The sequence below is a fragment of the Heptranchias perlo genome, chromosome 20 (assembly GCF_035084215.1).
Source record: "Heptranchias perlo isolate sHepPer1 chromosome 20, sHepPer1.hap1, whole genome shotgun sequence".
NCBI classification, from domain to species: domain Eukaryota; kingdom Metazoa; phylum Chordata; class Chondrichthyes; order Hexanchiformes; family Hexanchidae; genus Heptranchias; species Heptranchias perlo.
The window spans coordinates 23,108,722-23,134,180 of NC_090344.1; the positions used below are offsets into that span (position 1 = coordinate 23,108,722).

Sequence of the window (25,459 nt, forward strand, 5' to 3'; positions counted from 1 at the left end):
ACTCTCTCTTTGCCCCTCTTATTTACTTTTTCACGGTACACGGTACTCACTTGCATTGTCAAACTGATATCTATCATAAACCCCCTTTATCTGCTTCATTTTACCCCCTATCTCTTTCGTCATCCAGCGATCTCAGGCCCTACCTTCCCCCCTCTTGGGAATCTATCTAATCTGTACCCGAAACATCTCCTCCACCCATTGTTCGATTATATTTTAGCCTGCAAATCTTTGATTCCAATTTACACGGGCCAGGTACGTTCTCAACCCATTAAAATTGGCCCTTCTCCTGTTAAGTACTTTACTCGAGATAGCTCCTTCTCCTTTTCCATAACTCATCTAAATCTTATGATACTATGATCACCGTTCACTAAATATGACACTGACACTTGCTCAAATTGACCCACCTCTTTCTCCAGAACCAGATCCACCAATGCCTCCTTCCTCGTATCATTATGTGTTAATATTAACACCTGTGACGTATTTGTATATTTGTTACATTTAATGTAAGATATTTGAGCTGCGAATGTGTCCAAAACACGTTTTCAGGATAATGCACTCGTGGGCTTATTTTACAAACTCCTTTAACGACAACCAGCAACCAATCTCCATGAAAGGTTGCGAAGCAAAGCTGGTTTCAGAGCAGTTTTCGGCGTTCAGCTTTTGTCCGCAATGTGTAATTAGTAGAAACTCATTTAAAGCACATCTTAGTATCAATGAGAATGTCAGGCACGGGACAGTTGGGATGGAACCGTCTCTGATAATAATTACAAAGTGCAATAGATTATAAAGTGAAAAAGCCAATCCAATCTCTCAGTCTCTCTCTCTGTCACTTTCTCGATGAGTGAACGTAAACCAGCAGAAGAAGCTAAAACAAAGTACTGAGTAGTTTTGTTTGTTTCCTTTTCCTTCGGGCGAGTACAGTTGAAGAGAATGATTTCTGTTTCCTGCTGGACAAATAACTGAAATGAGCAGTGTATCTGGTTCCCATGGTACCCAGTGAAACAACCACGTTTTTATCTCACATTTACACTGATACCTTCCTTCCTTACTAATTATAGGAAACTTTTGGTAAGGTTCAATCACACTTCAGATGTCCAGAAGGGCAAAGAAAGGCAGACACCTCATGGTGAGTAACCTACAGGCGAGAGAGGTTTGCAGGTTTACCTGGAGCTGTAAATGTAAAAACTCCTTCCAATGTACAAACTCCCCTCACCAACAGCAATTCAATTCTAACTGATCTGAGACTTTGGTCATTTATGTTGATTATACTTTGTCATCCGACTTACCATGAACAATGCCACAGTGGGTATGTTAGGTTACGGACAGTTCTTCCTCCAACAGTTGTTCTCTCGGTCACACATCCGGAATCACCTCTCGGTCTCACACTTCAGAGTCACGCCTGAATATAAGCACATTTCTGTTTCAGACTTTGACCTGAAGGTCAACAAATCGCAAGTCAAGAGGAAGGGAACAAACAAATCAAATATTTAAGAACGTTAACGGATAGAAAATTCACTATAAATAACTGAGGAAAAAATGAAGCAAACGGATCAAGAAGAACAATTAGCAAAAGGTAATAATTAAAGAAAGGAGAAGGGGAACCGATCAAATCGCTCCAAATAGTTTTTGAAAAATCCTTTCGGTTTTCATCGTAGTTTCTCCGTTAAGTTGGGGACGAACATCGAGAAATACTTTTCGTAACATCATAAAGACAATTAGAATAAACATTTCACAAAGCAGGCCTTAATCTTACTTATACGATAGCGTGTTATGTGTTTGTAAAATCTGCAATTGTTTTACCATTCTTTAAGTTTAGAGGGATGCTCTGAACATATGTTCTACATTGAAACGGAAGTGGATTAATAAAATAAAATGAGAACATTTGTTTAAGAATATGAAGAGCTGATTTTCCATGTTGGATATCGCGATATATTTATTTACACAACTGTCATTTATGAAATGATGGAATATATTTATTTCTATATCTGTACGGGTAAGGAAATCCCCATTTGATCATTTCCAGGAACCAGTCAAGTACTTAAATTAGTTTGTCAAACCCAAAACACCCTTTGGGATTTGCTGATTGAAAATTTGCATGGAAATCGCGACCATCACAAAGCATTGGAACAAATATACCCGCTGAGGTTTCGGGGTTGTTACTGATTTATTTGTATCACTGAGTAACCTATTTTACACAGGGTGAAGCTACACATCTGATGATAAGAGTCTGGGTTGGAGAAGGAACAAATGAAAGTATCAAATTTAATAACACTGATTCCACAAACACTGTACACCACATCCTTTAAACATTGTGAACTGTTTCGACATAAAACTGGTGAGGGTGTAAACAGAAAGTAACAGAAAAAAAGCTCATTAATGTATCAAATTGAATTTTTATATTGTTGCACAAACACTGAACAGACCATCCCTAAAACACTGTCCCGATCTAAAATCAGTCGGCAGGATCCTGAGCCACAATGAAAATGTTGTGATTTCAACCTGGTTCAAAACACGCAGCCTTCTGATTTGGAGTCAGACGCGACTGTTCTTGCACCAGGCCCACAACAAGCGGCTGGAGCAGGATCCATTGGAGGGCGATCGGTGCAGACCGCCACCGCGGCTCTCGGAATGTGAGAGGCGGAAGCAGGAGCAGCCTGACCGCCTCAACCACAGCAGAGGATCCCCGCTCTGCCTCACATTGCATAACTGACTCTGTGGCGCAATGGACAGCGTGTTGGACTTCTACTTAAGGGCTAGAGGAGTCATCCATAGGTTGTGGGATCGAATCCCACCAGAGTTGGATTTTAGTTCAGGGATCGGGAGCTGGGAAGTGAAATTTTGCAGCAAAACCGCAACAGGATCATTAATGTCCATCAAGGACGGGAAACTGCACCCGACACTTCATTTTACACAAGTGGCTCCAGTCACACCCGAATTTATGATTCTAAATCCACTCTGAACTGGATTGGCGAAACGCTCTCAAGAAGGAGATTCATCATCTGCTCAGACCGAAAGTCAATCTGCTGGACTTCCGGTTCTGTCAGACTTCATGCTCCTTCAGACAGGTTTCTAACTGGACACATTCATCCTGCTGCCGTGCGAGCATTGGTGCTTGAGGGGTAGAATTCTTGCTTGCAGTCATTCTATTCCTGTAAAAGTGGCTCCTGAAGATCGCAAGATGGAAAGTATCCTGGCTGAGCGGTCTAACGCGACTGGTTTAAAACTCCAGTTAAATTCCTTAAATTTAGATGGATCAAAACCATAGTTTTTGGTTCCAATTCCGCAGCCTCCCTCCGGAAAACAAGCAATACTAAACATTTCATCTGCTATTGCAACAGCGCAGACCGGAGGAACCATATGGCAATTCAAATAAGTAGATGCATTTTGGAACAAACCAATTGTACCTTCAACTCCGGTCGAAATGTTCACGAGCAAAATGATCGTTTGACTTAGCTGAGACTCGAATTAACAACCCGAGCATTTCCCGATCCTGTCCTGTCATATAAAGATCGCGCACTGATCGATTGCGCCGCTGGAGCCCGGTCACTCTGATCATCTGTCCTGCTCTGCTGGCAAGAATCTTAAGGTGAGAGGCCCTGACCTGTGGAAACGTGTCCAGTCACTTTGATGAAACTAATATCTGCACTTTCAGTTTCAGTTTCTTTCACATTCTCTGCTCCATCGCACGACAATCGGGTTTTCTGCGAACAGGTCAAAATGAACATTGCAAGAAATTCTATCAGTCGTAAGATTTGAACCCAGTGCCCACGTAGCGATTGGATTTATTGTATGACAGCAGTGAACTCTGTTCGCACAACGCCTTGCCAGTCTTTCACGTTTTGTTTAATTAACAAATAAATCAATTGGAGCTAATTGACCGCATTTACGCCGTGCTGGGATTGTTCTCCTTCGAGCAGAGAAGGTTCAGAGGAGATTTGATGGAAGTGTTCAAAGTCATGAAGGGTTCAGATAAAGTTAATAAAGAGAAGCTGTTCCAATTGGCCGAAGCGTCGAGAACCAGAGGACACAGATTTGAGGTGATTGGCAAAAGAACCAAAGGCGACATAAGGAAAATCTTTTTTACGCAGCGAATGGCTATGATCTGGAATGCGCTTCCTGAAAGGCTGGAGGAAGCTGATTCAATCGTGGCTTTCAAAAAGGAATTTGATAAATACTTGAAGGGGAAAATGCAGGGCCACTGGGAAAGGAACGGGGAATGGGACCAATGGGATTGTTCTTACAAAAGGCAGGGAAGGAATTGATGGGTCGAATGACCTCCTTCTGTGGTGTGTTCGTTCTATGATCAATATTATTTTACACACAGTGAACAGACAATCCCTGAAAGACTGCCCCGCGATAAAACAGAGTGACACTGAAAGGTTGCAAAAATGCGATGACCCCGACGTGATTCAAACACGCATCCTTCTGATCGGGAGTCAAACGCGCTACCGTTGCGCCACGAGGTCGACAGTGAGTAGTTGGAGCCGGATCCATTGGAGGAAGATCGGTACCGACCGCCACAGTGACTCGAAGAGGCGGAAGCAGCAGCAGCAACAGCGCAGGAGCCCCGCTCTCCAATCCAGCCGTTGCCAGCGGAGAGCTGCCAGTCCCGGCCTGAGCCCTGTCTGGGAGCCGCCTGCCATTTTTTCTTTGCAGAACGGGACCGATCCAGTTTCAGCTCACAAACAAACTCAGGAATCCCACTCCTGACAGATTCACTTATTTAAACCTTGTTTAGATTCAGTGAATTGGGATTTAATTCAATCCTCATCTGCCCTCCGCTCTGTCAGTTCAGGACTTTATTTAAACCGATACTTGGAGCTCTGTTTTACAGGGTGCCGCCTCTTCATGCATTTCTCAGTCCTACTACAAACACTGATTGCTGCTAACTTCTGCTTAATACAAAGTGCTCAGGAACGAGGGAATTTCTCCTGGGTACTGAGTTCGAGTTAAGGAACAATAGAGGTGCGATTACACTACTTGGTGTATTCTATTGGCCAACAGCTGGTGGGACGGATATAGAGGAGCAAATTTGCAGGGAAATTACAGAGTGGTGCAAAAGCCATAGAGTATTAATAACCGGGGATTTCCAATATCCTCATGTAGACTGAGATAACAATAATACAAGGCACAAAGAAGGGGAAGAATTTTTGAAATGTGTTCAGGATAACATTCTCGACCAGTACGTTTCTGGCCCACTGAGGAAGGAGGCATTGCTGGACTTGGTTCAAAGGAATGAGGCGGGCCAAGTGGAGCAAGTGTAAGTCGGGGAGCATTTAGGGAGCAGCGATCAGTTTCATAAGGATTAGAATAGCTATGGAGATGGACTCTGTCAACTTTAAAGTAAAAATACTCAATTGGAGGAGGGCCAATTTCAGTGGGATGAGAACAGATCTCGCCCCGGTAAATTGGAATCCAACATTGTCTGACAAAACTATAATTGGACAGTGGGCGGCTTTTAAAAAGATGATTCGGGTAGAGAGAAGGTATATTCCAACGAGGTAGAAAGGTAGGGGAACTAAAGCCAGAGCTCCATGGATAATAAGAGAGATAGAGAGTAAGATGAAGGGGGAAAAAGTGGCGTATGACAGGTGTCAGGTTGATAACACAGGTGCCAACCAGAGACAATAGAGAAAGATCAGAGGGGAAGTGAAAAAGGAAATAAGAGGGGCAAAGAGAGAGCATAAGAAAGCGGAAAACATAAAAGGGAATCAAAAAGTCTTCTACAGACAAGTTAACAGTAAACGGGTAGTAAGAGGAGGGTTGGGGACGATTCGGGACCATCAAGGAGATCTACTCATGGAGGCAGTGGGCATGGCAGAGGTACTAAATGATTACTTTGCATTGGTCTTTACCAAGGAAGAAGATGCTGCCAGATTCTAGGTAAAGTAAGATATAGTTAAGATACTGGATGGGCTAAAAAATGAGAAAGAAGAGGTACTAGAAAGGCTTGCTGTACTTAAAATAGATAAGTCAACTGGTCCGGATGTGATGCAACCTAGGATGCTGAGGGAAGTAAAGGGGAAAATTGCAGAGGTACTGGCCATAATCTTCCAGACATCCTTATATATGAGGATGGTGCCAGAGGACTGGAGAATTGCAAAGGTTACAACCTTGTTCAAAAAAAGGGTGTAAAGATAAACCCAGCAACTATAGGTCAGTCAGTTTAACCTCGGTGATGGGGAAAGTTTTGGAAATGATAAACCGGGACAGAATGAACAGTCACTTGGACGAGTGTGGATTGATTAGGGAATGCCAGCACGGATTTGTTAAAAGCAAATCGTGTTTTACCAACTTGATAAAGTTGTTTGATGAGGTAACAGAGAGGGTAGATGAGGTCAATGCAGTTGACGTGGTGTATATGGACTTTCAAAAAGCGTTTGATCAAGTGTCACGTGGTAGGCTATTGATCAAGATTGCAGCCCATGGAACACAGGTGGCAAAAACAATATGGTTACAGAACTGGCTAAATGACAGGAAACAGAGAATTGTGGTGAAAGGTTGTTTTTCGGACTGGAGGGAGGTGGGCAATGGTGTTCCATAGGGGTCGGTGCTGCGATAACGTCTTTTCTTGATATATATTATTTACTTGGGCTTGGGAGTAAATGGTACAATATCAATATTTGCAGATGACACAAAACGTGGACGGGTAGAGAACAGTGAGGTGGATAGACATGAATAGGATATGGACACGCTGGTGACATGGACGGACACGTGGCAGATGAAGTTTAACGCGGAAAAATGCGATATGATGCATTTCGATGTGAAAAAAGAGGAAAGGCAATATAAACTAGAGAGCAGAATTCTAAAAGGGTGAGAGGAACAGAGGGACCTGGGGGTATATGTGCGCAAATCGTTGAAAGTGGCAGGGCAGGTTGAGAAAGCGGTTTAAAAAGCAGTCGGGGTCCTGGGCTTTATAAAGAGGAAGTCATGATGAACCTTTATAAAATACTATTTCGGCCACAAATGGAGTATTGGGTCCAGTTCTGGGCAGTGCACTTTTGGAAGGATGTGAAGGCCTTGAGAGGGCGCAGAGGAGATTTACGAGAATGATTCCAGCGATGAGGGACTTAAATTACATGGATAGACTGAAGAAGCTGGGATTGTTCACCTTGGAACTGAGAAGGCTGAGAGGAGATTTGACAGAGATATTCAAAATCATGAAGGGCCTAGACAGGGTAGATAGAGTGAAACTGTTCCCATTGGCGGAAGGGACATGAACCAAAGGGCATAGATTTAAGGTGATTGGCAAAAGAACCAAAGGTGACATGAGTAAAAACTTCTTTACACAGCGAGTGGTAGGAAGCTTTGATTTTTGTGCTTTGCATGTGATGAAATGTCATCATTTTACAGACTGTATCTTAAGAGTGGGATGAAATGCTCAGTGCTTCTGACACCAGGAATCTGGTGCAGCCGTTGTTAAATTTATCAATAACAGGCAATTGTCGCCGTTTATCACAAGAACGCTCTAACTAGGTATGCGATCAAGATGAAAATAACGCAAAGATGGACAATTGATACAACACGAAAGGCATCGGGCTATGACAAAAATCCCCACCGTTTTGCTTTTCCAACATAAAGGGTGCGACATTTATTCTCTGAATATAGAAACAGTGTGGTCTCGCTCACTACAGAAATCTCCATGTCACAGCGAATTAGCCTTTCGGGACCTTGTCTGTCAAGATGAATTGTGATTTCCGTGAAGCCAATGTTCCATTCCTTTATAGGTTTAATGTGCCTGCTTTGCGATCACAAGGTTTTTTTTTACTCCACAGGGTAAATGGTGGAATATTCGCTCTGCTCAACCGGCAATGATCACGGTACATTTTCTTGCAGACAAAACACACATTAAACCCTGGAACTTTGAGGCGATGAATCCTCAGGAAAAATAAAATAAGGGCTCGAATCAATCTCACCAATAGCACCATCGAGACAAGTGAAGAGTCCACCTGCTAAACCAGCAATTCACTGAGCTAAACCTTGAGGCTGCAGTGACTAATATAACAGCTGTCCACCGTCAGTTTACTTTTCCACAATCAATGGTTGAAGCTTGCGGGTGTGAAAATCAAACGAGCCGGTCTTCACTCTTAAACCAGCAACTGTGAAGTTAAGAGAAACGTGCCGTGAAATACTCGATTTCAGCGCGCTGACAATGGGCCAGAGTAAAGCTCAGTCAATATGATCGCCGAGTGGCGAGAGGGTGGATTTGGAATTCCTGATCCACCGCACTGCGCATTTTCCAGATCTGCTTGAAGCACCAATCCCTTCAATTCATCACTTACAGGGACAATTCGATTCTCGGTTTCTTTTCCCTGAACTTGACGAGATCTTCAAAATTATAAGCGACCGATATCAAAGCGAACCTCGTCACCGACATGCTCACAGATACAAAGCGGACACACTCTGCTTCAGTGAGATGAAAGCCCAGAGCGGTTTCAAGGCGGAATGCAATTGCAAAGAAAGCTCGTTCAATGAAAGTGTAGGTCATTGAGGTGCCTTTAAAGTCCAGATTGTTTGAACTGAACTTCTTCCGAAAGCGCTTGAGATTCAGGTGGAGTAATTTGTGGGCTTCTTTTCCCTCTTTACAAAAGTTTGAACCACACGTCAAGATCAAAATTCGAGGGCTAAATTTGGGTTTCTCCGGGGTATGAAGCTCGAATCGAGAATTATACCCTGACCTCATCGAACCCAGAAATAAATCAAGGGGATTCAATCGAAGTAAAATAATGGTATTGGAGAAAATAATTAGATTAAAGATAGACAAATCTCCAGGACCTGATGGTGACCATCCCAGGGGATTAAAAGGAGTAGGTGAGGAAATTGTACATGCTTCAGTCATGATCGTTCAAACTCTCTTGTTTCAGGAATTGTTCCATGGATTGAAAAATTGCCAATGTAATTCCATTATTTAGGAATGGGAGGAGAGATAAAGTAGGAAATTATAGACCTATTAGTCTGACGTCTATTGTCGGGCAGTTACCAGTATCTGCTATTAGGGAAGAGTGACTGAGCACTTGGATAAATATGAATTGATCAGAGAAGCCGGCATGGATTTGTAAAGGGTAAGTCAAGTGTAACAAAACGAGCTGAACTTCTTGAAGATGTAATAATGTGGTAGATAATGCAGTGTCTATGGGTGTTATATGTATATTGACTTCCAGAGGCAATCGATAAGTGAACACATAAGAGACTGTTAACAGAAATGAGATCACATGGAAATTAAAGCAACCTATTGACATGGGTCGTGAGTTGGTTTGGAGGTAGGAGACACAGAGTAGGGATAATTGATCTGTGTTCAAATTGACAGGATATGATTAATGGTGTCCCCCAGGGATCTGTACCGGGGCATCAGCGTTTTACTATATGTATAAATGAACCAAATGAAGAAATAGAGAGCCATATATCCAAGTTTGTCGACGACACCAAGTTAGGTGACAGAGTGAGTAATGTAGATGGGAGCATAAAGTTGCAAAGCGAAATTGATAGATGAAGTGAGTTGGTAAAACTGTGGCAGATGGAGCTTACATAGAATTACATAGAATTTACATCACAGAAACAGACAATTGTGCCCAACTAGACTATGCCGGTGTTTATGCTGCAGACGCACCTCCTCCAACCCCTCTTCATCTAACCCAATGAGCAAACCCTAATATTCCTTTCTCCTCCCTGTGTTTATCTCGCTTCCCTGTAAATGCATCCATGCTTTTCGCCTTAATTATTCCTTGTGGTAGTGAGTTGCACATTCCAGCGAGCCTCATTGTAAATATGGTTCTCTTGAATGCCATATTGGATCAAATGTGACGATCTTATATTTATGGCCCCAATTTTGGACTCCACCCCACAAAATTGCAAATACCTCTGACCTCTCAAACCCTTGCATAATCTTAAAGTCCTATTTCATGTCACCCTCAGCCTTCTATTTTCTATGGAAAGTGCCGTAGACTGTTCAATCTTTCAATATGGGAAAGTGTGAGATCATCCACTTTGGACATAAGCAAGATAGATGAGAATATTTTCCAACTGGTGAGAAACTAGGAACTGTAGAGAGGAAAGATGTTTACGGGTCCAAGTGCAGAAATCATGAAAAGTCAGTGGACAGTTACAAAAAAATAATTCAAAAGGCAAATGGAAATTTGGCCTTTATCTTAAGGGAGCTGGAATTCAAAGGGGTGTAAGTTATGTTACAGTTATATAAACTCTGATGAGACCACAGTTCGAGTCCTGCATTCAGTTCTCGGCACCACACCTCAGGGAGGATATAATGGCCTTGGAGGGGGTGCAGCGCAGATTCACCAGAATTATACCGGAGCTAAAATGGTTAAATTATGCGGACAAGTTGAATAGAAAATATTTGTATTTCCTTGTGTACAGAAGATTAAGTGATGATGTATTCGAGTTGTTGAAGGTGATTTAATGAACCAATGGTGTGTGTGTGAGCTGTGAGACAGCTTGAAATCCCAATCCTCTCCACCACTGGGGACTGAGTCTTCCAACAAACAGGGATTTTCACTCGTGCAAGTTTCATCCACATTTTCTGCTCTTCATTTCTCCGACCTGCTTGTTGTGCCTTTTCCTTCAATTCAGGACTTACAGGGAAAACTCGATTCTGCGGTCAATCTTCGGGTCACGTGGTGAGATTTCAAATAATTGAAATCGACCCTTATCAACCCCAATATCGTCACTTACACGTTTGACGAATGCAAAGCGGCTTCTCTCGCGGTTTTGCTGCACAACTCGATCAAAGATACTGTCGGTAATTGGAGGGTCTTTCAAGTCATGACACGAACATAACAGTTCGCACTGCCGTTTTCCCCAAGACGCTTCAGATTCATGTGGAATGATTTCGGTCTGGCGGTTAAATCCGTTCCCTTTTTACGAATCCGCCTTTGAACCCTGGACTTTAATATTTTTGATAACCGATACTAAATCGCTTTGTCCTGTACTGTACATTACTTTTTAAATATTACAGATAAGCAGAGCACTTGAGCTGTCACAGCTGTGACTTTGACTTTTCTCCCTCTCCTCTCGATCTCCCCGACAACTGTCACGAACCACAATCTTCTGTCATACTTCTCCATCAGAAAGTTCCGAGCCTCGGTTTTCAAATGAAATAACGCCCATCTCTTCAATCAACGACAGCCCAGAGAGAGTTTCTTAGTTTCAGCTCCCAATTTCTCCAATTCCTCAAAGTAGCATGAAAATAATTCTCCTGAAGTTAATAATAATAACAATATAATTAAAAGTTCTGATGGTCTGGGTTTTTTTTCCCGATGCCACGGCTTTTAACGGTCACTGCGGATGTTTAACGATTCGCCTCTTGGTTGGAGGCTTCTGTGTGGGAGAGATCACGAAGCGATAATTGAGAGACCGAGGATGAAGCTGTTTGATGGGAGCACTGGTGACACAGACCGTGCGCGGCTCCAGTGGTGCAATCGGTCAGCGCGCGTTATTTCTACAATAATTATACGCTCGAGAAATGCTGGGATTGTGAACTCCAGCGCCATCTAAAGTAGATGAAACTGCTCAACATTTTGAATGGAGTTCAAGGTACAACCGGTTCCATAACGCATCGACTGCTTCATGTCCCCATGTGGGCACTGAGGCTCCTCTGGCCTCCCGTCTTGCAACAGCAGGTGAGAGTTTATTAGTTAAAAGGAGGGACATGGGGCAATTGGCGACAACTGAAATGGTAAAGCGGCCGGCACGACATCTTTAAATCGAAAGAACCAAACACACAATTCTTCTTTCCGTGAAGCAGGTATTGATCGGTTTGAAGTGTCGTGTCGGGAAAATTCGGGAGGCAAATCTGCTGCCTGGTGTCACGGTGCAACGGGTGAAATTATTCCGCTTTCAATTGTTGATCGGCTGAAAGATCGAGAGGCGTTTTCCAGCTCCCGTGTGGAACAAGTTCAGCTTTGGAGCCATTGGGTAAAGTATTTTTTTTAATTGCTGCTTACGAATGACAAGACATTTTGTACAAACAAGAAGAATTACAAAATCATGAGTTCGCTGTCCATGTTTCTTTCATCATGTTCAACAGAAACAAGAATTCTCCTCAACACGTTGCTGAAAATTCGATAAAAGGGACACTCCCCCGAATTCGACATCGACAGGGATAATTCAGAGTCCGACCATGAATCTGTATGATGGAAACGAATCCAACAGCGAGCCTGGATAGCTCAGTCGGTAGCGCATCAGACTTTTAAGAGCAGGTAGTGATCTGAGGGCCCAGGGTTCAAGTCCCTGTTCAGGCGAAAACTTTTAAAAGTTCTGCTTTTCCAACGGACCAAAATAAGCGAAAGGAGCAAGAGTTGGCCATCCAGTCCCTCGAGCCTGCTTCGCCAATTTGATAAGGTTATCGCTGATTTTCGACCTCAACTTCACTTTCCCGACCTGTCCCCATATCCCTTGATTTCCTTCGTGTCCAGCATTCTATCTATCTCAGTTTTGAATCTATTCAATGGCTCAGCATCCACAGCCCTCTGGGGTCGAGAATTCCAATAGTTCACAACCTTCTCAGTGAAGAAATTATTCCTCATCTCTGTACTGAATGGCCGGCCCCTTATCTTGAGATTAACACCATTAGCTCTAGACTCTCCAGCAAGGGGAAACAGCATCCCAGCATCTACCCTGTCAAGCCCTCTAAGGATTTTATATGTTTCAATGAGATCACCTGATCATTGAAAACTGCAGAGAATATAGACCCATTCTACTCAATCTCTCCTCACAAGACAACCCTCTCATCCCAGGAATCAATCGAGTGAACCTTTGTTGCATCCACTCTAAGGCAAGTGTATCGTTCCGCAGGTAAGGAGATCAAAACTGTACACAGTACTGCAGATGTGGTCTTACCAAACCCTATATAATTACAGCTAGGCTTCCTTATCTTTGTACTCCAACCACCTCGCAATAAAGGGCAACATACCATTTGCTTTTCTAATTGCTTGCTGCATCTGCATGTTAACTTTCTGTGATCCGTGTGCAAGAGCACACAAATCCCTCTGAATACCAACATTTCGCAATCTCTCACCTTTAGAAGGATATTCTGCTTTTATATTCTTCCGACCAAAGTGAATAACCTCACATTTCCCCACGTTATAATTCATCTGCCAACTTCTCGCCCACTCACTTAACCTGTCTGTATCACTTTGCATCCTCTTTGCGTCCTCCTCACAGCTTACTTTCCCACCTAGTTTTGTATCGTCAGCAAACTTGGATACATTACACTCGGTCCCCTCATCTCAGTCATTAATATCGATTGTAAATATCTGAGGCCCAAGCACTGATATTCACGGCACCCCACTAGTTACAACCTGCCAACCCGAAAATGACCTGTTTATTCCGACTTTCTATTTTATGTACATCAACAAATCCTCAATCTATGTTAATATATTACCCCCTATCCCATGAGCCCTAATCTTGTCTCACAAACTTTTGTGTGGCACCTTATCGAATGCCTTTTGAAAATCCAAATATTCTATATCGACTGGTTCTCCCTTATCTACCCTGCTATCTGCACCCTCATAACCTCTAACAGAGTTGTCAAACACGATTTCCCTTTCACAAAACCGTGTTGCATGTGCCTAATCATGTTATGATTATCTAAGTGTCCTGTTATCAAGTCCCTAGTAATAGATTCTAACATTTTCCCTCCTCCTATTGTCAGGCTAAATGGCTTGTAGTTACCTGCTTCCTCTCTCCCTCCTTTCTTGAATAGCGGGGTTACTTTTGGTACCTTCCAATCCATGGGGACCTTTCTAGAATCATGGGAACTCTGGAAGATAAAACCAATACATCCACTATCTCTGCAGCCACCTCTTTTAAAACCCTGGATGTAGGCCACCAGGGCCAATGAATTTGTCAGCTTTTAGTCCCATTAATTCCTCCAGTACTTTTTCATTACTAATCTTAATTGCTTTAGTCCAGCAATTTTATTTTAAATTCACAAGCTTTCGGAGACTTCCTCCTTCCTCAGGTAAATGTTCAGGAGCTCCTTGAAGCCTACGCATTTATACATATAGAACAATACATGGTGTTTGCAGAATGCCCCTGCAACTGCCCGTTGCCAAGGCAATCACCGTGTTCAGACAGAGAGGTGTCACCTGCAGAACCCCCGAATACACATTCAACAAAAAAACAAACAGGAAAAAAAACAGAGAGAGGCAGAAACATCCGGAAGGCATAGAAAGCCAGCAAATGACCCATTATATTAAAAACAGATAACATTTGTTCGCTGGTGGGGTAACGTGTCGCGTGACATGAACCCAAGATCCCGGTTGAGGCCGTCCTCATGGGTGCGGAACTTGGCTATCAATTTCTGCTCGACGATTTTGCGTTGTCGTGTGTCTCGAAGGCCGCCTTGGAGTATGCTTACCCGAAGGTCGGTGGATGAATGTCCATGACTGCTGAAGTGTTCCCCGACTGGGAGGGAACCCTCCTGTTTGGCGATTGTTGCGCGGTGTCCGTTCATCCGTTGTCGCAGCGTCTGCATGGTCTCGCCAATGTACCATGCTCTGGGGCATCCTTTCCTGCAACGTATGAGGTAGACAACGTTGGCCGAGTCACAGGAGTATGAACCGTGCACCTGGTGGGTGGTGTCCTCTCGTGTGATGGTGGTATCTGTGTCGATGATCTGACATGTCTTGCAGAGGTTACCGTGGCAGGGTTGTGTGGTGTCGTGGACGCTGTTCTCCTGAAAGCTGGGTAATTTGCTGCGAACGATGGTTTGTTTGAGGTTGGGTGGCTGTTTAAAGGCGAGTAGTGGAGGTGTGGGGATGGCCATAGCGAGGTGTTTGTCCTCATTGATGACATGTTGAAGGCTGCGGAGAACATGGCGTAGTTTCTCCGCTCCGGGGAAGTACTGGACGACAAAGGGTACTCTGTTGGTTGCGTCCCGTGTTAGTCTCCTGAGGAGGTCTATGCGATTTTTTGCTGTGGCCCGTCGGAACTGTCGATCGATGAGTCGAGCGTCATATCCCGTTCTTACTAGGGCGTCTTTCAGCGTCTGTAGGTGTCCATCGCGTTCCTCCTCGTCTGAGCGGACCCTGTGTATTCGCAGGGCCTGTCCATAGGGGATGGCCTCTTTGACGTGGTTAGGGTGGAAGCTGGAAAAGTGGAGCATCGTGAGGTTGTCCGTGGGCTTGCGGTAGAGTGAGGTGCTGAGGTGCCCGTCTTTGATGGAGATTCGTGTGTCCAAGAAAGAAACTGATTCTGAGGAGTAGTCCATGGTGAGCTTGATGGTGGGATCGACCTTGTTGATGTTATCGTGTAGTCTCTTTAGTGATTCCTTGCCGTGGGTCCATAGAAAGAAAATGTCGTCGATGTATCTGGTGTATAGTGTTGGTTGGAGGTCTTGTGCAGTGAAGAAGTCCTGCTCGAACTTGTGCATGAAAATGTTGGCGTATTGGGGTGCGAATTTGGTCCCCATGGCTGTTCCGTGTGTTTGGCTAAAGAACTGGTTATCGAAGGTGAAGACATTGTGATCCAGGATGAAGCGGATGAGTTGTAGGATGGCTTCCGGAGATTGGCTGTTGTTGGTGTTGAGTATTGATGCTGTCGCAGCGATGCCGTCATCGTGGGGGATACTGGTGTATCGTGCCGAGACGTCCATCGTGGTGAGATGTGTTCCTGGTTCAACTGATCCGTGGGTACTGAGTTTTTGTAGGAAGTCTGTAGTGTCGCGACAGAAGCTGGGGGTTCCCTGTCCGATGGGTTTCAGGATGCCCTCGATGTATCCAGAGAGGTTCTCACAAAGGGTTCCGTTGCCTGATACGATGATCGTCCGGGTGTGTTGGCTTTGTGTATCTTTGGGAGGCAGTCGAAGTCTCCCACGCGGGGAGTACGTGGGATGAGAGTGCGTCGGATGCTTTGAAGGTCTGGATCGAAGGTCTTGATCAGTTTGTTGAGCTGGTGGGTGTGTTCTTTGGTCGGATCTGCGGGTAACCGTCTGTCGTGTTCCTGGTTGTCCAGTTGTCGGTATGCTTCTTTGCAATCGTCTGTTCTGTTCTGTATGACTATGGCTCCTCCTTTGTCCGCTGGTTTGATGACGATGTTGCGGTTCGTCTTGAGAGCGTTGATGGCGTTGCGTTGTGCTCGGGTGACATTCTGGACTGTCTTCTGAGTGCGGCTGATGAATCTGGCATTGACGCATTTCCTGACAGCTTGAGCATACATGTCCAGCTGAGGGCAGCGACCCTCCGGAGGGTCAATATGAACAACGACAGCGACAGATTACTGATTTTCTGAGTCCCCAAAAGAAGCTCTGAGAATGTGCAAAGGGGGCGCCTGGATTTGTACCAGAGACCTCTTGATCTGCAGTCAAATGCTCTACCACTGAGCTACACCCCCACATCTGTTGACCATTCTTGCACGCACAATGTAATGGAGCTCAGTAGCTGGCAGTCACAAATGTTGATGTCACCAACATGAAAAGAAGCTTCATCAGTTATTCTGGGAGACAAATAATGACACCAATCAGAAATTAATCATGAACGGAGTGAGTCACACTATTGTGTACAGATGCGATGCACAACCCAACTTGGAACGCCTTGTCTCTCGGCTTCATTGAATATATCCTCACCACAGAACGCGGAACTCGAAGCACCAGCCAAACAACATCAGAATTTCAAGCAGAGGTCTTCAGCTGCTTTAAATCCTCTGTCACTGTGCTCTGCCCCCAGCTCTTTAGATACTTGCAGTCAACAAATGCAGTGCCAGGTTCAATGCGTGGTTTTCCAAGTTCATGCTATCAGTGTCATATATGTAAGTGTACAGAATATAATAAAGATGCATCCAGCAGGCATTTGGCAAGTGTGGCAGGAGGAGCTCGTGTGTGAAGCAACTGTAACCTATTAGTTAGGAGGCAATGCTGGACCTGGTTCCAGGGATTGAGATAGTTAATGTGGAGCAAGTGTCCTTGGGGGAGCATTTCGGGAACAGCGAACAGAGTATCATAAGGATTAGAATAACAATGGAAAAGGAGAAGGATTAATCTAGAGTAAAAATACTTAATTGGAAGAGGGTCAATTACAGAGGATTGAGAACTGATCCGGCCCTGGTAAAATGGAATCAAAACTGTAATCGAGCAAAGAGCGGCTTTTGAAGAGGAGATTGTTCGGGTACAGTCTGTGTACATTCCCACAAGAGGAAAAGGTAGGGCAACTAAAGCCAGAGCTCTCTGGATGACGAAGGAGATAGAGAATAAAATGAAGCAGAGGAAGTGGCCGGATGGCAGATGTCAGGTTGATAATACAAGTGCGAACCAGGCTGAGAATGGAAAGTTCAGAGGTGAAGTGAAAAAGGAAACCACACTTGGAGTAACGTGAACAATTCTGGTCTCCAGATTTTAAGAAGAATAAAGAGGAATTGGCAAAGCTGAAACAAAGATTCACAAGGATGATAATAGAACTCGGAGCATATACTTCTCAGGAGGACTAAACAGGTTGGAGCTCTTTTCTCTGGAAAAGGGAAGACTGAGGGGTGACCTGATAGAGGTCTTTAAGATTATGAAAGGGTTCGATAGGGTAGACGCAGAAAAAACGTTTCCATTTGTGAGGGAATTCAGGAGAATCTTCTTTCCCCAAAGGGCGGTAAGAATGTGGAACTCGCCACCAAAAGGAATAATTGAGGCAAATGGCATAGATGCTTTAAAAGGGAAGCTCGATGAAGAGATGAAAGAGAAAGGAATGTGTAGCTGATAGAACGAGATGAAATAGGGCAGGAGGTGACTCATGTGGTGCATAAATACCGGAATTGACCAATCGAGATAGCTAACCTGTTTCTCTGCTGAAGCTTCAATGTAAACAACAATCCTGCTGCTACAGGGAATTCAGACTTACTGTATGAATCACAAAATCATTTAGAAAGAAGAGGGAGTATCGGGATTTAAACGAGCGATCTCTTGGTTTACAATGAAACACTGCAATTAAGCAATGCACCCACTGATATCGTCCACGGATGAAGTAACGCAACGGAGTTCAGTCCCTGGCAGTCATCACTGAAGTGAGAAACAATCTGAAAAGAAGCTTCATCAGTTATTCTGGGAGACAAATAATTACAGCAATCAGAAATGATTCATGATCGGAGTGAGTCACAATATTGTGCACAGATGCGATGCACAACCCAACATGGAAAGCCTTGTCACTAAACTTCAGTGAACACATCCTCACCACAGAAGGCGGAACTGGAAGCACCAGAAAAACGACATCTGAATTTCAACCAGATATTTCTCCAGCAGCTGTCAAGTGCTTTCTCACTGTGCTCTGCCCCTAGCTCTGTAGATCGTTACAGTCAACACAAGAAACAACAGGTTCAATGTGCAGATTCACAAGATCATGCTCTCAGTGCCATATATGTAAGTGTACAGAATATCGAATCAATGTAATAAATGAACATCCAGCAGGCATTTGGCAAGAGCGGACAGGAGGAGATAGTGTGTTAAGTGACTGTAATATTTGTTAAGTCAATAGATTCATTTACAGGTTACGGAACAGAAGTGGGACTTAAAGAAAGGGAAAGTGTGTAAATTGCATCCTGGCCATGAAATAAGAAGCTGTGAGTGTCGAAAGTGTGACGTCGCCAGGAAATAAATGTGGAAAATGCTGAAAGCCTCTATTTGACCCGCGGATGCTCGCAGAGAGTGCTGGCAATAGGCTTGTGGCCGTCTTTCTCAATTATTATTTTAAACCTTATCACTAGTGCCTCGATATTCGCCTACACTTACTTCTCCTATCTCCTCCATTTCATTTCCCATTACTAGATCCAGCAGTGATTCCTCTCTTGTCTGCCTGTCTCTCTTTTGTAGTTTTATCACTCCTGCCTGCTCTCCCTGCCTCCCTCTCGCTCTCACTCATTCAGTCACTCGCACACTCACGAACACGCTAATTCACTCACTCTTTCCATCCCTCATTACCTCCTTCCCTCACTCCCTCCCTCCCTCACTCACTCACACACTCACTCTCTGCCTCAGACTTCAGTGAACACATCCTTACCACAGAACGTTGGTCTGGACGCACCAGACAAAGGACACCTGAATTTCAACCAGATTTTTCTCCAGCAGCTGTCAAGTGCTCTCACACTCTGCTCTGCCCCGAGCTCTGTAGATTGTTACAGTCAACACAAGAAACAACAGGTTCAATGTGCAGTTTCACAAGATCATGCTCTCAGTGCCATATATGAAAGTGTACAGAATATCGCATCAGTTTAATAAATAAGCTTCCAGCAGGTATTAGGCAAGTGTGGACAGGAGGAGATAGTGTGTGAAGCGACTGTAACATGTGTTAAGTCAAAATATTCAGTTACAGGTTACGGAAGAGAAGTTGGTTTATCAAATGGAAAAGTGTCTAAATTGCAGAATTCACATCCTAACCATGAAATAAGAGACCGTGAATGTCCAAAGTGGACAATGCTCAAAAGCCTCTGTTTGACCCTCCGGATTCGAATAGAAATTGCTGGCCACAGGCTTGTGGCTGTGTTTCTCAATCATTATTTTAAATCTTGCCGCGAGTGCCTGGCTATTCTCCTACACTTACTTCTCTTACCTGCACCGTTTCATTTTCCATTATTGGATCAAGCAGTGATTCCTCTCTTGCCCACCTGTCTCCCTTTTATCATTACATCGTTCCTGCCTGCTCTATCCGTCACCCTCTCGCTTTCACTCATTCATTCACTCAAACGCTCACGAACTCACTCACTCCCTCCCTCCCTCGCTCACTTCCTCCCTCCCTCACTCACTCACTCACTCCCTCCCTCCCTCAATCCCTCCTCAGTAAAATATTTAGAAATACTTAAGTAAGACAAATAACAAAGTTATTGATTTGAAACAAACTAATTTTGAACGGATTAGAATAGAACTGGGGAAGTTGAAAAAAATTGACAAAGAGATAGAACAGGAGTGGGAAATATTGAAGAAGGTGATTAATCTCTCTCTGGCACTCCCTCAAAGTGGAGAGGGGACGGGAATGGAAGGGTTCGATGAACGAGGGAGGAAGAGGGCCTGTGTGGAGAATGGACGCTGGCATCGAACAAGTGGGCAAAATGGCCGACTGTGGACTCAATGTCAATAACAATCCTGCAGCTGCAGGAACAGACTGACTGCATGACTTCCGACAGGGAACAATTAAAAGATAGAGGGGGCGCTTGGATTTGAACCAAAGACCTCTTGATCTGCAGTCAAATGCTCTACCGCTGAGCGACACCCCCACATCTACATGAAGCGTTAGCACACACAAGTCAATGGAGTCTAGCACCTGGCCATCATCAACATTGATCGCACCATTCTGAAAAGAACCTTCATGAGTTATTCTGATAGGCAAGAATATGACTCCACCTCCAGAGCCTGACCCGTCCCTCAGAATCTAACTCTTGCCTTCGAGTCTGCCTCCGCCCTCAGAATCTGACACGGCACTCAGTGTCGGATCCCCTCCCCCAGCCTTTGACCTCTGCCCCAGAGTCTGACCCATCCCCGAGAGTCTGACGCTACCTCCAGAGTCGGACTCCTCCCCCAGAGTCTGAACCTTGCCCCAGAATCTGTCACCTCCCCCAGAGTCTGACCCGACACCGAGTCTGACCACTGTCCCAGAGCCTGACTCCTCCCCCAGTGACTGACTCCTCCCCCAATGACTGACTCCTACCTCAATGACTGACTCCGCCCTAAGAGCCGGACACCTCCACAGCGTCTGAGTCCTCCCTCAGAGCCTCACTCCTCCCTCAGAGTCTAACTCCTCCCCAGAGCCTTACTCCTCCCTCAGAGTCGGTCCCCTCCCCCGAGTCTGACTGTTCCCCCAGAGCCTGATTCCGCCTACAGAGACTGACTCCTCCCCCAGAGCCTGACTCTTCCCCAGAGCTTTAATCCTGCCTCAGAGCCAGACACCCGCCCCGACCCGATAATCTGACGCTTCCCCCAGAAAGTGAACCCGCCCCTGTATCTGACTCCGCCCTCAGGGCCTGACCCTGAAGAGGAGAGATTGGGTTGACTCGGCCTGTATTCACTCGAATTTAGAAGAATGAGAGCTGATCTCATTGAAACAAAAAAATTCTGACAGGACTAGACAGATTGGATACTGGGAGGATGTTTCCGCTGACCGAGGGGTCCAGAACAAGGGGTCACAGGTACGGGGTAGGACATTTAGGACTGAGATGAGGAGAAATTTCTTCACTCAGACGGTGGTGAACCTGTGGAATTCTCGACCACAGAAGGCTGTGGAGGCCAAATCACTGAATATATTGAAGAATGAGAGAGATCGATTTCAAGACACTGAAGGCATCAAGGGGTATGTGGAGAGAGCGGGAATATGGTATTGAGATAGAGGATCAGCCATGGTCATATTGAATGGCAGAGCAGGCTCGAAGGGCCGAATATGCTCCTATTTTCTATGTTTCTTCGCCGGAGCAGCAGACGAGGGAGAAAAGAACGGGAGGGGAGGGAGATCGCGTGAGATGAAGTCGGGTGGGAGGATGCTTGTGTGGAGCATCAACGATGGCAGAAACCAAACGAGTGGGCCTGTTTCTCTGCTGTCGACTCGATGTAAACAACAATTTTACTGCTGTAGTGAAGGCTGACTGAGTGCACGATTCCCAAGGTAAGAAGTTAAACGTGCAAGGAGGCGTTTGGATTTGAACCGAAAATCTTGTAATCTGCAGTTATATGCTCTAACACTGAGCCACACCTTGACATCTGTGATGATTTGGTGCACTTACAAACTGATGAAGCTTCTTTTCAGGTTGGTTATATTAACATTGCTGACTGCCAGGTACTGAGCTCCGTTACGTTTTGTGAGCAAGAAATCATCACAGATGTGGGGGTGTCGCTCAGTGGTCGAGCATTTAACTGCAACTCATGATGTCGTTGGTGCAAATCCAGATATCCGCTCTCCCTTTTTTAACTGCATCCTGTTCGGAGTCATTCCGTCGGTCTACCTTCCCTGCAGCTGCAGGTTTGTTGTTTATGTTGAGCAAAATTGAGTCGACAGCAGAGAAACAGGCCACTCGGCCCAACTGGTCTATGCTGACATTGATGCTCCACAATAGCCTCCTCCCTCCCTACTTCATCTGACGCTATCATCATATCCTTCGATTCATTTCTCTCCCATATGATCATCCAGCTTCCACTAAAATGCATCTACAATATTCCCCTCAACTATTCCTTGTGGTAGCGAGTTCCACATTCTCACCGCTCGCTGGGAAAATAAGTTTCACCTGAATTCCCTATTGGATTTATCAGTGACGAGCTTATATTGATGACCTATGCTTTCGGACTCCCCAACAAGTGGAAACATTTTCTCTGTGTCTAAAATGTTTATAATCTTAAAGACCTCGATCAGGTCACCCCTAAGCCTTCTCTTTTCTAGAGAAAGGAGCCCCAGCCTGTTCAATCTTTCCTGATAGATGTCTCATCTCAGTTCTGGTATCATCCCAGTAAATCTTTTACGCACCTTCTCCAATGCCTCGATATCCTTTTTATAATATTGTGTAATTTTATCATTTTATGTATTGTCTACAGATGGGGATGGGCAACCCAATGGTGTTTCAATATTGACTAGTTTGTTTTTTGAGGAATATATTTCTGCTAAACTCTATTGATCTCCGTTTTCAATATTTGCCTCTGCTGTTCCATCTCTTTGTCTGTCAAAATGTTTTACAGTTTATTTAACGTAGTTCCAATCTCATCCGCTGAAAATTAGCTTTGTTCCAATCTATTACTTTGTCTTACTAATGACTTTCTCAATCTCTTCGGATAGAGGGATTGTGGGAGTGAGAGAATGAATGAGTTAGTGTGTGAATGAGTGAGTGTTTGAGTGATTGACTGCGAGAGGGAGGCAGGAAGAGCAGGCTGAAGCGATGAAATGATAAAACAGAGTCAGGCAGACAAGAGAGGAATCACTGCTGCATCTAGTAATGGGAACTGAAACGGAGGAGATAAGAAATGTCAGTTTCGGGGAACATCTAGGCAATAGTGATCATAACATAACGAAGTTTCGAATAATGATTGAGAAAGACGGCCACAAGCCTGTCGCCACCAATTTTTGCCTCCATCTAACGGAAAAAATGAGACTTTTCAGAATTTTCCACTTTCTTTTCCTGGAGGATTCACACTTTGGACACTCACAGCCTCCTATTTCATGGCCAGGTTGTGAATTCTGCATGTTACACACTTTTCCATTCATTAAGGCCCACTTCTGTTCCGCAACCTGCAATCGAATGTATTGACTTAAAACAACTTACAGTCACTTCACACACTGTCTCATCCTGTCCACACTTGCCTAATACCTGCTGGACGATTATTTATTACATTGATGCGATATTCAGTACACTTCCATATATGGCAGACAGAGCATGATATTGTGAAACTGCACATTGAACCTGCTGTTTCTTGTGTTGGCCGCTGGGGCAGAGCACAGTGAGATTGCATTTGACTGCAGCTGGAGAAACCTCTGGTTGAAATTCAGGTTTCGTTTGGCTGGTGCTTCTTGTTCCGCGTTCTGTGGTGAGGATGTGTTCACTGAAGCTTAGTCACAAGGCTTTCCATGTTGGGTTGTGCATCGCACCTATACACAATAGTGTGACTCACTGCATTCAGGAAACATTCTGATTGTCATAGTTATTTGTCTCCCAGAATAACTTATGAAGCTTCTGTTCAGGTTGGTTATATCAACAATGGTGACTGCCAGATACTGAGCTCCGTTACCTTGTGTGTGCACGAAATCATCACCGAGCATTTAACGGCAGATAAAGAGGTCTCTGGTTCAAATCCAGTTTCCTCCTTTTAAATTCTTATCTCGGGAATCAGACACTCAGTCCGTCATTCCCTGCAACAACAGAATTGATGTTTTTATCGAGTCTACAGCAGGGAAGCAGGCCACTCATCTCCTTTGGTCAATGCCGCTGTTGATGCTCCACACGAGCATCCTCCCTCCACACTTCATCTCACCCAATCACACTCCCCTTCCGTCACTGTCCCCCAACCTGTGCTCATCCATCTTCCCTTTCACCCATCTGTCCTGTTTGCTCCGACTTCTCCTCCTGGTGGCGAGTTCCACATTCTCACGACACTGGTGACCATCTCATAGCGATGACCTCTCGTTCTGGTCTTCCCCACATGATGGAAACATTTCCTCCACCCCAGTCCACCTTATTAAAGCCATTATTTATTTTATGGAAAGTGTTTATGATCTGGAATGCGCTGCCTAATTCGGACAGTGGATGCAGATTCAATTGCAGCTTTCAGAAAGGTAATTGGATAAACACTTGAAGGGATTGAAATTGCAGGGCTACGGGGAAAGAGCGGGGGAATGGGACTAACTGCATTGCCCTTACAAAGAGCCGGCACGGGCTCGATGGGCCAAATGGCTTCCTTCTGTGCTGTAACCAATCATTGATTCTATAATTCTACGTCTGCACAGTGACTGATCAAAGTCAAGCAAACTGAGTCATTGGGAGGAGTCAGACTGTGGGGGAGGATTCAGGCTCTGGGGGAGGAGTCAGTGTCTGGAGGAGGACTCAGGCTCTGAATGAGTTATCAGGCTCTGGTGGAGGAGTTAGACTCTGTAGGTGGAGTCACACTCGATGGAGGGGTTAGACTCTGGGGCAGGCGTCAGACGCGAGGAGCGGGGTCCGACTCTGGGGTAGAAGTCCAGTCTCTGGGTTTGGAGTCAGACGCCGAGGGCGGGGTCAGACTCTGGGGGATTGGTCAGGCAAAAGGGAATAGAAAGAGGTTTGGGGCAAAAGGGAACAGGAAGAGGTTTGGATGGATGTCAAAAAACAATTCAGAAAGCGATGAGAAACAAGGAAATTAATTCTTAAGGAATATAAAATGAAATAGAAAATTATTCGACAGACACATCAATAACAAAAGTATACTTGCCAGATTATTAGGACCACTAGGGGATACATAAGATAGGGTAAACGTAGAGAAAATGTTTCCACTTGTGGGGAGTCCATTACTGGAGGTTATCAATATCAGATAATCTAATAAATCCACAAAGGAATTCAGAAGAAACTTCCTTACCCAAAGGGTTGTAAGAATGTTGAAAAGGCTATCAAATGGAATAGTTGAGTTAAATAACTTCGATGCATTTAAGGGGAAACTAACTTAGCACACGAAGGAGAAAGGAATGGAAGCTGGATGGGGAGTTTTAGATGAACGAGTCTGGATGCTGACATAGAACACTTGAGCCAAATGGCCTGCTGTAGACTCAATGCAACTCAACGTAAATAACAAACCTGCAACTGCAGGAACAGACTTACTGTATGACTCTCTGGAGAAAACATTTTAAAGATAGAGGGGGCGCCTGAAGTTGAATAAAAGACCGCTTGATCGCCAATCAAATGCTATACTACCGAGCTAAACCCACACACCTAGGCGGTTTTTTTGCACACACAAGGTAATGGAGCTCAGTACCTGGTCATCATCAATATTGATATCGCCATGCTGAAATGAAACGCCATCATTTATTCTGGGAGA

General features: G+C 44.6%; 5 non-coding genes across 5 annotated transcripts; 2 read left to right on the forward strand and 3 right to left on the reverse strand.

Moving 5' to 3' along the window:
* Positions 1-2,708: 2,708 nt before the first annotated feature.
* On the forward strand, positions 2,709-2,800 carry trnar-ucu (transfer RNA arginine (anticodon UCU)). The gene is given in 2 exon segments: positions 2,709-2,745; positions 2,765-2,800. It is a non-coding gene; the product is annotated as a tRNA-Arg (tRNA).
* A 1,594-nt stretch (positions 2,801-4,394) lies between these two features.
* On the reverse strand, positions 4,395-4,466 carry trnag-ccc (transfer RNA glycine (anticodon CCC)). Its single transcript has one exon. It is a non-coding gene; the product is annotated as a tRNA-Gly (tRNA).
* A 7,702-nt stretch (positions 4,467-12,168) lies between these two features.
* On the forward strand, positions 12,169-12,254 carry trnak-uuu (transfer RNA lysine (anticodon UUU)). Its single transcript is given in 2 exon segments — positions 12,169-12,205; positions 12,219-12,254. It is a non-coding gene; the product is annotated as a tRNA-Lys (tRNA).
* A 4,021-nt stretch (positions 12,255-16,275) lies between these two features.
* On the reverse strand, positions 16,276-16,347 carry trnac-gca (transfer RNA cysteine (anticodon GCA)). The gene has a single exon. It is a non-coding gene; the product is annotated as a tRNA-Cys (tRNA).
* Positions 16,348-20,127: 3,780 nt separating this feature from the next.
* trnac-gca (transfer RNA cysteine (anticodon GCA)) lies at positions 20,128-20,199 on the reverse strand. Its single transcript has one exon. It is a non-coding gene; the product is annotated as a tRNA-Cys (tRNA).
* Positions 20,200-25,459: the final 5,260 nt, after the last annotated feature.